Source organism: Eubalaena glacialis, chromosome 9, assembly GCF_028564815.1.
Source record: "Eubalaena glacialis isolate mEubGla1 chromosome 9, mEubGla1.1.hap2.+ XY, whole genome shotgun sequence".
Taxonomy (NCBI): domain Eukaryota; kingdom Metazoa; phylum Chordata; class Mammalia; order Artiodactyla; family Balaenidae; genus Eubalaena; species Eubalaena glacialis.
Window position 1 is genome coordinate 70,913,530 of NC_083724.1, and position 17,137 is coordinate 70,930,666.

Consider the following 17,137-nt stretch of genomic DNA (forward strand, 5'->3'; position numbering starts at 1 on the left):
CAGAAACAAATCAATCGCAGACAGGAAGCCCCAAGTCTACAGTTGCTCCCAAAATCCACAACCTCAGTTTTGGGATGATTCGTTGTCTATTCAGGTATTCCACAGATGCAGGGTATGACAAGTTGATTGTGGAGATTTAATCTGCTGCTCCTGAAGCTGCTGGGAGAGAGTTTCCTTTCTCTTCTTTGTTTGCACAGCTCCTGGGGTTCAGCTTTGGATTTGGCCCCGCCTCTGTGTGTAGGCTGCCCTCAGGCATCTGCTCCCTGCCCAGACACGACAGGGTTAAAGCAGCGGCTGATTAAGGGGCTCTAGCTCATTCAGGCCAGGGGGAGGGAGGGGTACAGTAGTTATAATTGGAATGCGGGGCGAGCCTGCGGCAGCAGAGGCTGGCATGACGTTGCAACAGCCTGAGGCACGTCATGTATTCTCCCAGGGAAGTTGTCCCTGGATCACAGGACCCTGGCAGTGGCGAGCTGCAGAGGCTTCCCGGGGGGTGTGGACAGTGACCTGTGCTTGCTCACAGGATTCTTGGTGGCGGCAGCAGCAGGGTTAGCGTTTCATGCCCATCTCTGGGGTCCGAGCTGATAGGCGCAGCTCGCGCCTGTCTCTGGAGCTTGTTTAGGCGGTGCCCTGCCTTCTGTGGGCACACGAGGAAGGAATCTCCTCTCCTCGCGCACCCCAAAACAATGGTCTCTTGCCTCTTAGGCAGGTCCAGACTTTTTCCCAGACTCCCTCCCAGCTAGCTGTGGCGCACTAGCCTCCTTCAGGCTGTGCTCACGCAGCCAACCCCAGTCCTCTCCCTGGGATCCGACCGAAGCCCGAGCCTCAGCTCCCAGCCCCCGCCCGCCCCGGCGGGTGAGCAGACAAGCCTCTCGGGCTGGTGAGTGCTGCTCGGCACCGATCCTCTGTGCGGGAATCTCTCCGCTTTGCTCTCTGCACCTCTGTTGCTGTGCTCTCCTCCGTGTCTCTGAAGCTTCCCCCCGTCCCAGCCCCCATCTCTGCCAGTGAAGGGGCTTCCTAGTGTGTGGAAACCTTTCCTCCTTCACAGCTCCCTCCCAGAGGTGCAGGTTCCGTCCCTATCCTTTTGTCTCTATTTTTCCTTTTGCCCTATTGAGGTACGTGGGGATTTTCTTGCCTTTTGGGAGGTCTGAGGTCTTCTGCCCGCATTCAGTAGGTGTTCTGTAGGAGTTGTTCCACATGTAGATGTATTTTTGATGTATTTGTGGGGAGGAAGGTGATCTCCACGTCTTACTCCTCTGCGATCTTCAAGGTCAAAAATTAGGTTTTATTTTAAGGGCAATGAGTTCAGCTTTGAAGATATTTTATTGAGGTGACTGTGGGCATTCCTCAGGTCCAGTGGTAGTTAAATGTCTAGATGAGAAGGTGAGAAGATAAGTAGGGGCCAGAGATAATAACTTGTGAGTCATCACAATAATAATGGTAACATAATAATAGCAATAATATTAATTGTGATTAACACTTAACTAAAGCTTATTATGTACCAAACAGTGTTCTAAACACTTTGGGTATATTAACCCACACATCCTTACAATAATGCTATGGTGTAGATACTACTGTTATCCTCATTTTAAAGATGAGAAAACTGAGGCACAGGAGATTGTCCAAGGTTACTCTCAGCCGAGAAGTGGTAGAATCAGGCTATGAACCCATGTAGTCTGGTTTTAGAGCATGTTACTAGATTATTTGCATTTTCATACAACTGATGTTAAAATTGTGGAAGAATGTTGAGATTCCTTAACAGAGGAGGTGTCTATAGAGTGAAAACAGAAGAGGTAAGGATAAAATCTGAGGGTATACCCACACCAGTGTGTAGGGGGGTTAGCAGAAAATGAAGATCCAAGGCAGACAGCAACAGTTTGGTCAGAATGACAGAAGGAAGACCAAGATGAGAGGAATGTGGTCAACAGTGTGATTGCCACAGAGATGTCAAGTAACAGCGGCAGAAGAGTGTTCATTGGATGTAAAATGCAGGAAAATTGAAAGCCCCAGCTAGAGTCCTTGCAGTGGAGTTTTGGGGAGAGGCTTCAAAAGTCAGATTACAGTGATTAGAGAAGTAAGCCAGAAAAGGAGCCTGTAGAGCTGAGAGTGAAGAATCATGGCTGAGAAGACTATGAGAGAGACGTGGGCAAAGACTAGAGGGATGTTCCATGACAAGAAAGGCTGTATTTAGAATGAATGGGTGAAGATGTTTGTAGACTATGGGAAATGAGTCAGCAGAAAGGGAGAGGTTGAAGACAGTGAGGGAAAACTTGATAGAAGGGATTTCTTTGAAAGGCATGTCTTAGACAAGCGGTATTAAGAGTGCAACTGGGGAGCCAGATGATGGCAACTGGAAGTTGACAGAGTTAGGCTTGATGTTCTTGGTCTTCTCTGAGAAGTAGGGAAGCAAAGCTATCCAATAAATGTGAGGAGGAGAGGAGAATGGGGTGAGAGGCAACCAAAGCCCTATAAGGAACACTCTGAAGGGTATTTTTAGCTCCTGAGCTCCCGGCCAGGTGGACTGGGGGCTTTGTCAGGCCAGCATTAGTGTTCAACTTCTCCTTCTGCTCAATTTGGCTTCCTCCCCGGACCTTTGACAGGTGTTTATCCCTTATAAATATCTTGCCACCTGAACTTCTCAGAGTCAGCTCCTGGAGATCTTAATCATAGAAGCACATGTACTTGGAAACACTCTAAAGATTTGATTTTCAATGCACATTACACTTGATAGCATTTTTTTTTTCTAGTTTTACTTTACAGTTGACCCTTGAACAACACAGGTTTAGACTGCATGGATCTACTTATATGAAGATTTTTTCCAACAAATTTGTACTAGAGTACTACACAGTCCATGGTTGGTTGAATTGAAGGATGTGAAACTGTGGATACAGAGGGTTGACTGTAAAGTTATACACGGATTTTTCAACTGAGCAGAGGGTTGGTGTTCCTAACCTCTGCATTGTTCAAGAGTCAACTGTACGTTAGTTTTGGATAGTATAAGGATCACCACAGTAAGTCAGTTAATCTACGTCTTCATACATAGTTACAAATTTTTTTTCTTGTGATGAGGACTTTTAAGGTCTACTTTCTTAACAACTTTCAAATATGCAATACAGTATTATTACCTCTAGTCACCATGCTGTCAACATAAACTTTTTTTTTTTAACGTAGAAAACTAAAGGATAAACCTTTATTTAAATCAATTCAATGAATTCAAAGAAAATAAATTTTCCCTATGAAACTATGTGAATAGCATCGGATAACTAGTATCTTGGTTGTTAGTCTGCTCAGGCAGCTACAACACAAAAACGTGGACTAGGTGGCTTAAACAACACACATTGACCTCTCACAGCTCTGGAGGCTAGAAGTCCAAAACCAGGGCACCAGCACAGCTGGGTTCCGCCAAGAATCCTCTGCCTGGTTTACAGATGGCCATGTTTTTGCTGTGTCTTCACAGGTCAGAAGATACAGAGGAAGCAAGCTTTCTAGTGTCTCTTCTTGTAAGGACACGAATCCCGCTGATGAGGGCTCCATCCCCGTGACCTAATCACCCCCAAAGGCCACACATCCTAATACCATCATACTGAAGGCCAGGACCTCAACACATGGACCTTGGAGGGACACAAACAGTCAGTCTATAATAACCACCCATTGTAAGTAGATTGTAAGTAGATAGAACAACCCTATATATTTTTGTATTACCCGCTTTTCTTGTCTCTTTATTTTTTTGTCAGTCATTTTTTTTAAACATCTTTATTGGAATGTAATTGCTTTACATTGTTGTGTTAGTTTCTACTGTATAACAAAGTGAATCGGCTGTATGTACACATATATCCTCATATCCCCTCCCTCTTATGTCTCCCAATAACCTTTTAAAAGTAACAATGCTAATAGCAGCACTTATCTTGTATCTGTTCTTAGCATACAGAATAACTAGTTAACAGAAATGGGGTGTTTCTTGTTTTTTTTTATGTGCTTTTTCTTTTTAAATTCTGACAAAATCAAGGAAGGAACAATGGCAGATTACACATGAAAGTAAATTAAAAGGAATTCTTTTACTTAATGAAATATTCTACTAACAGTCTACCTTACCTATCACATGCACATGTGGGCATGTGCACATACACATACAGAGACACACAGACACACCACACACACTAAATTGACCCCTAGGTTTGAAATATCTCATCCATCATCTGCCCTTAATCATTTAATAAACATTTATTAAATGCCATGTATCAGAAACTATTTTAAGAAAGTTTCTGTTTCCAAAGGACTCACAATTTAGTTGGTGCTTGAATAATGTTATCAGAATGCTTTTAAAATTGTGGTTTGAGAAGACCAATACGTAATCTCAAACTTGAGGCTGCTTTAGGTATCCGCATTTTCTGAAAAACTTTCCCTTTCAAGTTTCTGTATTTTACATTTTCCTAAAACACATTTTATGCTAAAAATTATCTCAAATATCCTTGCAAAATATACTTTGTATGGAATTTTCCCCTAACTTTCATACTAGAAAATAAACATATAGGGATTATATATCTTTCTAATTTTCATTAATGTCATAAAGTAAATCAGTAATGGATGATTTTTTTAAAAAAAAATTTTCTAGTCTGGGGACTTCCCTGGTGGTCCACTGGTTAAGAGTCTGCCTTCCAATGCAGGGGATGCAGGTTCAACCCCCGATTGGGGAAATAAGATCCCACATGCCGAGGGGCAACTAAACCCACGCGCCACAACTATAGAGCCCATGTGCTCTGGAGCTCACGTGCCACAACTAGAGAGTCCACGCACCGCAACTACTGAGCCCGTGCGTTCTGGAGCCCGCGCGCTCTGGAGCCCACGCGCACCACAACTAGAGAGAAGCCTGCACACCGCAATGAAAGATCCCGCGTGCTGCAACTAAGACCCAATGCAGCCAAAACTAATAAATAAATATTTTTTAAAATAAATAAAATAAATAATAAACAAAATTAAAAATTAAAAATTTCCTAGTTACCTATTTTGTGTTATTTTGTCTTAATGAGATCAGGTGAGACAGTAAATTTCTAAGTACTTTTGAAACAGTGAAGTAAAAATATCATTATTGCTGTTTCTATTATTATTAATTAATAATGAAATAAGATATTAAGCCTTGTTTTCCCCTTCAAGATTCTGCAGAAATTGTAATTTAAATACTGCATAAGTATACTTTTATGTAAAAGTTTTTTAGACTTTAAATAAAAAGAATTTATAGTATTAAATTCATATCTATTTGTTATATGATATTGACAGAGTGATTTGACATCTAGTATGACCATAGAGATATATCATTTATCAAAGGAGGTTAAGGGTAATATATTTCAATTAGAACTAATTCTCTTTCAAGATCCAGAAGATCAGGCCTCAATTAATAAAAACAGCTATTCTTTTTGAGTGCATGTTATGTATTAAGCATTTGAGTGTTCCAAAGACAGGTAAGACTTCCTCATCTTTCTGAAGAGTTTATAATATATTCAAGAATAATAAGAGCAATAAGCAAGCAGTAAGAGACAAATCCCATAAATAAGAGATTGTCTTGTACAAAACTTCAAATGCCAGCGTGACACCTTAATTCTGGTGATGGATTCAAGAGTATATACATATGCCAAAGCTTATTAAATTGTATACTTTAAATATACACAGTTTGTTGTATGTCAAATCTACCTCAATAAAGTTTTTTTTTTTTTTTTAATTTATTTTTGGCTGTGTTGGGTCTTCGTTGCTGTGCACAGGCTTTCTCTAGTTGTGAAGACCGGGACTACTCTTTCTTGCAGTGCACGGGCTTCTCATTGCAGTGGCTTCTCTTGTTGTAGAGCACAGGCTCTAGGCGCGCCGGCTTCAGTGGTTGCAGCATGCGGGCTCAGTAGCTGTGGCTTGCAGGCTCTAGAGCACAGGCTCAGTAGTTGTGGCACACAGGCTTACTTGCTCCACGGTATGTGGGATCTTCCCGGACCAGGGATCGAACCCGTGTCCCCTGCATTGGCAGGCGGATTCTTAACCACTGCGCCACCAGGGAAGTCCCCAATAAAGCTATTTTTAAAAATACCAAGGTAAGAAGATTTTAAATATTATGCATAATAAAAACTACAGTTTTTAAAGCAGAGAAATGATAAAATTGGCATTCTGCTTTATGATGAATAAACTGGTGACAGTTAGTTGACTGAATTAAAAAAGAAAAGTGATAAAGCCCCAGAAGTACCTCGGTATAAGTATTCTGCTAGATTAGGTAAGTATTTTGATTGTGAAATGTTTAATAGACCTAAAGTTACTGGCTTAAAGTACTGTTAAAGAAAAAGAAAAACTTTGCTTGAAGTTTTATTAAGACTAAGAATGATTCCCAAGAGGTCCAAGGGCCTGGTATAATTGCATAGTTTACCTTCCAGTCTTATAGAAGACTATGATAATGATGATAGAGTATGATAGTGAAAAATATAAGCACCTCCTAACTTCCACATTTTTATCTGCGAGGTTATGATTAATATTGGATTGACTTACATTGGCTCAAGTCAATAAAGCCCAATTCTGTATCTTTTTCTATACAGAATCAAGTCTAAGTCATCTCTTTATCTAATTAGAGAATTAAGAGTGGTTGTACAGTCCAGTCACTTCCTCGTAATTGTGGTCTGTGTTATGTCAGGAGAAGATTAAGCGTGTATGTGTTTATGCTACGTATACACAATTTATTTATTCTATAAATATGCGAGCGAAAGGAAGAAAATGAGTAAGTATGTTGGCAAAAATTGTGAAAACAGAAGTCTAACCAGGAGAAAGGAATACAAAGTTGTTCTTGAAGGAAAGAAATCTCTTTGTATGTTTGCTTTTCCCAGGTTTTAATCTCTCATTATCTAGAATATAATTGAAAAATAATATTTAAAAATAGAATATATTTCCCAATAAGATGAAATACTTTCACCCAAATTCTCACTTGGTTATAAAGAATTTCCCTATATTTAAATTTTTATAAAGGTTCTCATATTACATAAATAATTTCTCAATCATGTTATTTGAATTACAAAGTTATGTTCTTTGAAGAACCATTGGCTTGAAGTGACCTCAAAAAATGCCAGTTTTGGATGCCTAAATAAGTCAAGTAATGGAATAAGCTTAAAAAGAAAGAAAGAAAGAAAGAAATCAGACCAAGAAACATAACCAGATTTACCATAGTCATTACTCCTGGTTTGGGAGAGAATGTCTTCAACCTGAAAGCATTTTTTGTCATTTAAAACAGACTTTTTGGTGAGATCCCCTTAAAAAGAAATACAGGTTTCCAATTAAATTTGCTGGAGCAAAGACATGAATTTCTCTCTGCTGCTTCCAGAAAACAGTAATGAAAATGGCAGTCAGTGGTTAAATGGTATAAGACCACACAAGGACAAAGACAGGAGAGGCGATGACAACAGATTGTAAATATCAATAACATTTTGAAAACTGGAAAATTGGTGAATAGTATTTGACTTAACAGAACTGAGAAAGCTGACACTTAAGTGGGAAAGCCAAATAGAAAAAAAGAAGTAAACCATTCCAAAGATAGAAAACGCCAACATTATTTAGGAGGCAGTGGTACATTGGAAGAAACAAACAAAAACAAACAAAAGTAACTCTGAGAAAGCAGAGACAATTCAGGGAGAATGATAAAACAAAAACAATTATGGAAAAAGAAACCTTTCAGAGAGATAAAGTATTGCATTCATAAAGTTCTAACAGGGTATTATAAAAATATTTAGAGAATAAATAGACTCTTAAAAAGTGAAAATAAAAAAGCAGAAATTTCAACGTCTGTATGTTGCCAGGAAGGTTGAACAAATAAAGAGGTTGAACAAAGGGATGGAAAATAGGAGAGAAAAAAATATTTAATTAAAGGGAAATTCACATAACATACACTTACTATTTTAAAGTGTACGATTCAGTGGTTTTAGTGCACTCATGATGTTGTACAATCCTCTCCCTCTAGTTTCCAAACTTTTTCATCACCCCAGAAGAACACACTGTAAAATATGTTTTAAATGAACGAAACTAGCTAGAAGGTCCGACATCTGACTAACAGAAAAAGAAAACAGAGAAAATTGTGGGAAAGAATTATCAAAGAAATAATTCAAGACAAATTTCCAGAGCTGATGGATTTGCATTTCCTGATTGAAAGGACACACTGTGCCTTTTTCATGCTATGCCCAACAAAGTGTGAGAAAAGACTAACACTAAGATACATCTAAATAAAATATTAGAATATCAGGGATAAAGAGAAAAATCCTAAAACTTTCAAAGACAAAACACAAGTTACATGAAAATAATTGGGTATCACAATAACTTCAGATTTTGCAATAGCACCCTGGAAGATAATGGAGCAATGCATTTAAAACTGTAGGTAAAATTATTTCCACCTAGAATTCTATACCTAGCTAAATTATTAATCAACATGGGGGAAAATGTGACATTTCAAAATGCAAGATTTCAAAACCTTTATCTCCTTTCCTTTCTTAGAAAGCTAGTGAGAATGTAAACTGAGAAAGAAGATGTGGGGGGCAGGAGAAAAGGAGATCTACCAGAGGAAAGAAGTCAAGAGTGTTTTGATGATGGTGAGGATGATGATGATGATGATGATGATGATGATGATGACAGGAGGTCCCAAGATGGCACAAAAAGACAAAGAGATTCAGGAGGGATTTTTCCCCATAGGAAATGAAACATATATTGCAACAGATTAACTAAAGTGTTTAGACATATTGAACAAAGATTTACAGTTTTCCTTGAAAGTTTGAGGATGAATTAGTAACAGGTACACAGAAGACAAAGCAAATGAAAACAAATGAGGCAATGATTAATGCCAGGAAAGAAAAACAAAAATACCATACAATAATGAAAATGTTATTATAGCAAACAAGGTGGCTCATTTATGAATCGTAATATAAGCATAATAAAGTAAACACTGAATATTGATTTAACCCCAAATTGTGATACTACATTATAAAGATGGAGAGAGAGAGGGACAGAGAGAGAGAGAAGGTGGCAGAGGGAGACATATATAAGAGAGATTAAACCCTCATCTTTCAAAGTAGGAAGTCAGTAGATATTATCTAAAACTTTTTTTGAAAAATCAAGAAATTCTAGAATAACCCACTTAGAAATAGGAAGGTGAATACTAAGAGAAAAAAAAAACAAAAAAAACCCCTAACAGACTTGAAAGCAGTGGCCACTAGAAACTTGGAATCAGGGATGAAGAGTATAGATCAGAAAACTGCTGGTTTTTGTTCTTGTTGTTAAAAATCCTGTAATACTCTCCGATTGTTTAAATTAGTTACCCGTACTATTAAGCATTCTATTAAGTAGTTATTTGGTGAATATCATGAATATTACATATAGTATAAATAAAAATAACTGCCTTAGTCTTCCTTACATAGATATTTATGACTTAGAATAAAATGTCCAATTATAGCTCACATACAGATTCAATACTTAGTCTTAAGCAACTTAGATGGAAGTGAACATGGTGTGCTAGAAAATTATGATGATTTTAAATGTGGCTCTCTTGGTGACAAAAATACTGATGATGGAGAGGCCTGTGAAGAATTTGAATCAAATTGTTTAATGAATATATATGAGTAGGAAAACATCCTAAAATAATATTAGATAACATGTTATTATAAATATGTATACATGTATGTGTAAATAAATTATTAAATGATTTTTACTATGTCTTCAAAGTTTCTAAAATATTATATATTCTAGTAGGGCAAAAAAAACCAACACCTCACTATTTTTGTATCTTCTCATTAGGAAAATAAGGGATTGATTTAATTTCGAGGTCCCTTTATATTTAGGAAAATTTGGTAGTTGCTTCCTGCATTGTTCTCTGAAGCTACTAGTAATTACATGTGAATCAACTTAAGAATCTACCACTAACTAGTTTTTCTTTCTTTGTCCATCCTATATAGTCACTGAAAACATGCTTGTGTGAAATACGTGTGTTGTGTTATGTCTCATACTGTCATCTTAATTAATTAAAAATTAAATCTTCCATACAACTCAAAATATTCTGGTAAGTAAGCTTAGTCTATACACTTTAGGAAAAGCTAAAAATCATTCACTCATTCATTTGAGATTGAAATTATCTGATATAATTTTCATTGACAGGCTCTTAAAGTTAAAGGAAAGTCTGCAGATTTATTAACCTAAAAGGAAGGGACAAAATGTATGCTATATAATTTTATAATTGAGAATTTAAACTGTAAAAGAAAAAATATCCAATAAATGCCTCATCTCTTGTGTTTTAACCCTATCCAAAATTAATCCCACGCTTTTGGCCACATCCCTGACAATGGAGTCGTTCATTATAATTCTGTGATATTAGCCTGGGGTCTAGGAACATCCCTGAGAAGACAAAAAGGAGGAATCACCAAGGAAACCACTATAGAAATTCCAATTATCTTTTAGGTGCTTTACAACTGATAGCTGAATACCTTTTGCACATGGTCACTCTTGTGATAGGGATGCTTCAGGGTTCATCTGTGGCAAGATTGTGTGTGGAAAACCTTGGACTTCCAAAGAATAAAGAAATCAAAAACCCCTCCAAAACAAAAACGAAACATCAAACCAAAATAAAAACCAGACTACGCATCTTCCTAATAGAGAAGGAATACTTCCTTCACTGTATTTATCAAAGAGATCATTCTGATGCAGATAACAGCAGTGGAGCCAAATTATTCATTTTTTTTCAGTTGTTTATAGATGCCACTAGGAAAGGTTTCAGTGTGTTTAGACAGGGAAGAGGGTGTGCACCTTTTTCACCTGTTACTCTTCCTGGGAGAGCCAAGTCTCTCTAATAATTTCTAAGGGAAATATGATTTAATTGCATAGCTTCCTGTAAATAAATCCATTTTCTTATTTAATATGGTAGTGAAGAAATCCATTTTTTAAAAATAAATTTATTTATTTTTGGCTGTGTTGGGTCTTTGTTGCTGCGTGCGGGCTTTCTCTAGTTGTGGCGAACGGGGGCGACTCTTCATTGCGTTGCGTGGGCTTCTCACCGTGGTGGCTTCTCTTGTTGCGGAGCACGGGCTCTAGGCACGTGGGCTTCAGTAGTTGCGGCACGCAGGCTCAGTAGTTTGGCTCACAGGATCTAGAGCACAGGCTCAATAGCTGTGGCGCACGGGCTTAGTTGCGCAGCAGCATGTGGGATCTTCCTGGCCCAGGGCTCGAACCCGTGTCCCCTGAGTTGGCAGGCAGATTCTTAACCACTGCGCCACCAGGAAGTCCCAAGAAATCCATTTTTATCTGCATCTCCTTTTAGTATTTTTTAGAATGAGGTATTAAATGGTAATAACAAAGTTCTCTTTGTTTTCCTTTCTTTGAGAGTTCGTTACTGACTACTTACAACATTTCATCATAAAGGGGAAAATAACCCAAGAATTATCTGATCTTTAATGACTTCATTTTAACAAATAGATACAAAAAGAGAAGCAAGATGAAGGACATCCTCTTAACCTATTCAGATGGAAATGTCAATCAAGAGGAAACATTCTATAAATGTGTATTGATATAAGCAAAGTTGCATTATCTGCCAGCATTGTTATGCTGTGCAAGAAAATACTTCCAGTGCTAAGAAGCAATAGCTAACTATTGTTTTCATATTTCTATTTTTTATGTTTTGATATAAAGCAACATCTATATTAAAAAAATAGATAGGGGGAGGAAAAGGAGTGAAATTAGGGTAGGCTATAAAGGTTGTAAAACTCCTAACTGGTGTGGTTACAGGGCATGATGGCCACTGAATAGATCCATTAGTCATAATTGTTGCTGTCAGGAGCCAGTTAAATGGCTGTCTCTGAGGAGGTCACCTTCCACATATGAGCTGTCCTACACTGAGTATTAGACTTGTCAGGAAGCTGAATCCTGACTCATCTGGACAAACCTTAAAAACCATTTTTTTTTTTTTTTTTTTTTTTACTTAATAGAAATGAAATAGCAAAGCTTAAAAGTAATTTAGTGTTTCTAAACTGAACTAAAACACATAGCATACATAGTGGTGATAACACTAGAAAAGCTTTATTGTCTGCTGTCCTGTTCCCAACCTGTGCTGGGTAGTCTCCGTTTGCCTCTTTAGAGCCACTCAGCCTCTCCACCAGGCTCTGGGCTGACCTCTGCACCAAAAGGAATTCTTTGCCCTCTGACTTCCATTTGGACTCAGCCCATAGGAAGTCCTAGTGGGGACTGAAGGATGGAGGAGAGGGAATTTTTATTTCCCTGCTCTCGGATATTTAATTCCTTGGTGTCTTCTTTCTTGGGCCTTGTGCTCCACCAAGCACCACAGCAGGGCCAGTGAGGGTGAGGCAAGTGAGGTCTTGGGCGCAAAATTTAAGGGGACACTCACTCTCAGGGCTGTGCAAGGGCAGGGTCAGCTCCTGAGAGTAAGGGCCTCCTTAAATCTGACGACTAATTCCTTACATTCATCCTTCCTTTAATCAAGAGGATTCTGTTCCTTATAATCAAAGCAGTACAGACCAAAATAGTAAGGGAACAGAAGTCTGAGAAGTAGCTGGAGAATACCTGGTCGTTCTAAATGAATTCTGGATTATAGGACCTAGAAACTTTACATCCCAGGCAGGACAGGTTCCATAACTTGTAAGATCTAGTGAAAAAAAAAAAGTGAAAAAAAAGAAAATGTAGGGCCCTTGTTGGAAAACTCTTGAGAACTTCCAGAAAGCAATAGTAGAGCACTAAACCAAACATGGGGACTTTCTGAGTGTGAGTCCCTGTGTGACTACACGGGTCACACACCCAGGAAGCCAGCTCTTCTTCTGGGATATTTGCAAGTGAAATTGCTGATCTTTGAGGAATTGTGGAGAATTGGAGAAGCATGAGGAAATTAAGTTAAAAGTCATTTTAAAATCTTGAAATCCCTGTGACAGCAGCATGGGTTTCCCATGCATCTTTCTGGCCCAGGGTGTTTACTAAACCCATGGTGAGAACTTAGCAGCAACAATAATAACTAATACTCACCGAGCTCTTATTATGGGCCCATGGCCTGCTACATGGTAAGTATTCCTCTTTGTTGAAGGAATGGATGGACAGGTGAAATTCAGAAACTGGCTAAGGGTTTTATATGAATGATCTCATTTAATCCTTAAGCAACCTCATGAAGTAAATATTATTATCCCCATTTTATAGATAAGGAAAATGACACCTGGGGAGTTAAAGCAATTTGCCCAAGGTCACATGGTTAATTAATCTCTGGGATTGGCACCCGTACTCCTCTGATTTCAAAGTCTAAACCCTTAACCACTCTGCCCATAGTAGGCACTTGGGAATAACTGATTGGTTTTTGGATTATCTTTTGCTATTAACTGGGTCATAAGTCTAACAACTTTACTAACCTGACACCAGCAAATAATAATTATTATTCAAAACCTTAGAAATTCCAACTAGTAAATACTAACTGTACAAGAGACTCTGATCATATACAGGACATGCTCTCCTTAGGCAGATATATTCTCAGACATTTTTTTTTTCAAAGCAGTTCCCTTTGTTTTATTTTTTTTAAATTAGTTATCTATCTTCTACATATTAGTGTATATATGCCAATCTCAATCTGACATTTTTTATTTATTTATTTAAATTTATTTATTTATTTATTTTTGGCTGCATTGGGTCTTTGTTGCTGCGTGCAGGCTTTTCTCTAGTTGCAGCAAGCGGGGGCTACTCTTCCTTGCAGTGCACGTGCTTCTCATTGCGGTGGCTTCTCTTGTTGCGGAGCATGGGCTCTAGGTGTGGGGCTTCAGTAGTTGTGGCGCACGGGCTTACTTGCTCCGTGGCATGTGGGATCTTCCCAAACGAGGGCTCGAACCCATGTCCCCTGCATTGGCAGGTGGATTCTTAACCACTGCGCCACCAGGGAAGTCCCTCAGACATTTTTAAATTACCTTTCTGCTCTTCTGTCATAGGGCAAGGGGAAATTATTATATCCTGGATATATATGATATATTGTACCACAGATACCTACAATCTTATAAATGTGTCATGCTAATTTGAACTCGATAGTCATGAAATCGCATGTAGATAAAATTATGTGTATACGAAAAAGCTACACATCTGAACCCTTAGTGACAAATTTCAAGGAGTAGAAGTCTTAAAGAAGAAAAATCCCTTAAGAATGGAATGTATACGTCGATACTGGTGAAAGCAGATCTACACTTCTCCCATCATTTTATGCAAGGTCCTGTATCCAGTACCAGTCTTGTGAAATCCCCAGGCTGTAGGAGTGTCTCCAAATCTGGGAGCAGCCCAGGACAAGCTTTCTCTCAGCTGGATGCAGCAATCTCTAAGTACCTCAGTGTGCACAGCAGGAGAGCAAACCTCTGAACCTGAGTGTATGGTGACTGCTCGGTTCACCACCTATTGGCCATTCTTGCAAAGGAGGCACCATTCTCTCACAAAAGTAGATTAGTGCAGCAACACGTAATAAAAATAAAAAGTAGGAGAGATTAAAAGAAAGAAAGCAGAGAGGAGAGAGAAAATATAGTATCAAACAGATGCTGGAGAGAACAGCTGTGTTCCCTACAAGGGTAAAAGGGGGCAAGAACTGCCTGCCTTGCTCCCCAGTACAGTAAATCTTCCAGGTGTGATGTGCCTCAATTGTCCTCCATTCCCCTCAAAACTCACCTCACATACACAGACATCTGCACCATAGTTGTCACTACGAGTGCTGCACCCAGCTTCTACTGGCTCCTGTGCACTGGTAGTGCACATTTCTTCCTAACTCCATATTCACTGACATCACTTGCATCGTTTGAAATCAGCCACAGAGTATTTACACCGAAGAAATCAACAAGCACTACAATTTTTTCCTTAGTGTTTTAGTCTGTTTGGGCTGCTATAACAAAATATCATAGACTAGGTGGCTTTTAAACAACAGAATTTTAATTTTTCACAGTTCTGAAAGCTGAAAGTCAGAGATCAGCATCATCAGGCTAGGGTAAGGGCCACCTCCAGGTTGCAGACTTATCGTCCTATCCTCAGATGGCAGAAGGGGGCTAGAGAGTTCTCTGGAGTTAAGTAAGTGCCTAGGCGAGGGGTTATGTCTAAATCTGGGATGAGGTGGGATGGGGACAGGACCATAGCTAAGGAAGCAGCAACAGAACCAATTGCTACTTTTTTTATACAGCAGGTTTTTATTAGTTATCCATTTTATACTTATTAGTGTATATATGTCAATCCCAATCTCCCAACCAATTGCTACTTTTGCATACATTCTCCACAAATACAAAAGCCAGGAGCAAGGGCAAATGACTTCTTCCTTGTAATGCCCTCTTTTTCTGGTTAAAGAAAATTCTTTAGAAATCTTACAGTTCTGTAAGTCTCATAGGACAGAACCGAATCACATGGCCACATCTTGCTATAATGGAGTCTGGGAAAGTATCCGGCAAAGGTGAACAAAATAGCCATAATGGGCTTGTGTTAGGGTAAGTAAAATACAGTGTGTGGGTCAAATCTAGACCTTCACCTGTTTTTGTAGAGCCTGCAAGCTAAGAATAATTTTTACATTAAAAAAATATCAGTACAGGGACTTCCCTGGTGGCGCAGTGGTTAAGAATCCGCCTGCCAATGCAGGGGACATGGGTTCGAGCCCTGGTCCGGGAAGATCCCACATGCTGCAGAGCAAGTAAGTCTGTGCACCACAACTACTGAAGCCCATGCACCTAGAGCCTGTGCTCCACAACAAGAGAAGTCACCGCAATGAGAAGCACGCGCACCACAACGAAGAGCAGACCTTGCTCGTCGCAACTAGAGAAAGCCTGCGCACGGCAACGAAGGCCCAACACAGCCAAAAATAAATAAATAAAATAAATAAATTTTAAAAAAAGAAACTACTACTCTACAATGTGTTTAAAAAAAAAAACAAAACCAGTACAGATCCATCATGTCAAAATAAGAAAAGTAAGCTTTATATGTCATGCTTTTTTCCCTAGCTGTACTGAGATATATTGACACAAATATATTGACACATAATACATACACAAATATATCTCAAATATATTGAGATATAATTGTGTAAGTTTAAGGTTTGCAATACATTTATTTGATACATTTATATATTGCAAAATGATTACACCACAGATAGCTAAAACCTCTATCACATTAAATAATTACTATTTCTTTTTTGTGGTGAGACTAAGATCTACTGTCTTAGCAACTTCCAATTATATAATATTATTAACTATAATTACCATGCTGTACTTTAGATCCCTAGAACTAATTCATCTTATAACTGGAAATTTGTACCCTCTGACCAATATCTCCCATTTCCCCCACATCCCCAGTCCCCGGTAACCACCATTTTACTCTCTGTTTCTATGAGTTTGGCTCTTTTAGATTCCACATATAAGTGAGATCATACAGTATTTGTCTTTCTCTGTCTGATTTCTTTCACTTAGCATAATTCCCTCAAGATTCATCCATGTTCTCAGGATTTCCTTCTTTCTCACGGCTAAATAATATTCCATTGTGTTTACATATACCACAACTTCTTTATCCATTCATCCTTTAACAGAAACTTAGGTTGTTTCCGTATCTTGGCTATGGTAAATAATGCTTCAATGAACTTGGGAATGCAGATAACTCTTCAAGATCCTGTTTTCATTTCCTGTGTATATATACCCAGAAGTGGGATTGCGGGATCATGTGGTAGTTCTATTTTTAATTTTTTGAGCAACATCCATACTATTTTCCATAGTGGCTGTACTAATTTGCATTCCCACTGACAGTGCACAAATGTTCCCCTTTTTTCCACACCCTCACCAACACTTGTTATCTCTTGTCTTTTTGATAATAGCCATTTGTTTTGCTATTGAGTTATATGAGTTTTTTACATAGTTTGAATATTAACCCCTTATCAGATACGTGATTTGCAAATACATTCTCCCGTTCCACAGGTTGCCTTTTCATTTTGTTCAGTGTTTCTTTTGCTCTGCAGGAGCTTTTCAGTTTGATGTAATCCCACTTGTTAATTTTTGATTTTGTTGCTGTGTTTCTGGTGTCATATCCAAAAAATCGTTGCCAAGACCACTGTTGAAGAGATTTTCCCATTTTCTTCTTGGAGTTTTACAGTTTCTGTTCTTATGTTTAA